General features: G+C 43.2%; 1 non-coding gene across 1 annotated transcript; it reads left to right on the top strand.

Moving 5' to 3' along the window:
- The first annotated feature begins 380 nt into the window (after positions 1–380).
- On the top strand, positions 381–453 carry trnak-uuu (transfer RNA lysine (anticodon UUU)). The gene has a single exon. It is a non-coding gene; the product is annotated as a tRNA-Lys (tRNA).
- Positions 454–1,000: the final 547 nt, after the last annotated feature.

Here is a 1,000-nt window from a genome sequence, read left to right as displayed (position 1 = left end):
ACGTTGGCCTCACACGCAAAAGTTCCCCGGTGGATCCGTTTTCTCTCAGTCAATGTTATCCATTTATTGAAGTGAAATAAAGAGCAATTAATGAATAAGGGAGCCCTTTTGCCAGGAGAATAAATAGCAAATAAAAACAGCAAATGCTGGAAATCTCAGCAGATCAGGCAGCATTTTCCAGGAGACTAAACTCGCCTCCGATTGTTCATCCACAGAAAGTTTAAACATAATGTTTCTGCCCGGGATTGAACCAGGGACCTTTTGCGTGCAAAGCAAACGTGACAAACACGACACAAGTTTCAACAGCAAGTTTCAACATCTGGGGCGGAGCCAACAAGCGCCTGGCTGCAATGAGCGATAAAAACCAGCGTTGGGCGGAAGCCCGGCTAGCTCAGTCGGTAGAGTATGAGACTTTTAATCTCAGGGTCGTGAGTCCGAGCCCCACGTCAGGCGATTACATTTATTTTAATTTAATGCAGCTTTCATGGAAAAACATCATTAAATAACCCACAATCTTATTTTGCACAATTAAAGAAATGCGAACTGAATGAACTCCATAATTCAAGTTTGTGAGATACTCAATCATGATTTCAATCATCATTAATCCACCCACAATATTTGACATACGTCAAGGATGCCACATTTGCCCAGCCAGGCGAGCTCAATCGGTAAAGCTTGAGACTTTTAATCTCAGGGTTGGGCGAATAAGTTTTGTTAAACTTTTCTGTTGCTTTCACGCGAAAACATCATTAATTAACTGATCAATTGGAGAGGCTGGGTCCGTTTCCTTTGGAACAGAGTATTTGTCCTCCAGGATCGATAGTTTCCTTGCTGAATCACAACAACCAGACCCTATATCTCCCTCTGGATGTTCGGGGGTGTGCCGTACATTCCCAGTCGTGTGATTGCCCCTTTTCTGTTCACCAATTCAATCCATATGGCCTCATCCAAAAATCTGTCCATCTCCACCTGAAATATATTCAATGACCCAGCCTCCACA

The sequence above is a fragment of the Pristiophorus japonicus genome, unplaced genomic scaffold (genome assembly GCF_044704955.1).
Source record: "Pristiophorus japonicus isolate sPriJap1 unplaced genomic scaffold, sPriJap1.hap1 HAP1_SCAFFOLD_70, whole genome shotgun sequence".
NCBI classification, from domain to species: domain Eukaryota; kingdom Metazoa; phylum Chordata; class Chondrichthyes; family Pristiophoridae; genus Pristiophorus; species Pristiophorus japonicus.
The sequence above is the reverse complement of the archived record's forward strand: the minus strand, read 5'-3'. Positions and strand labels throughout refer to the sequence as shown.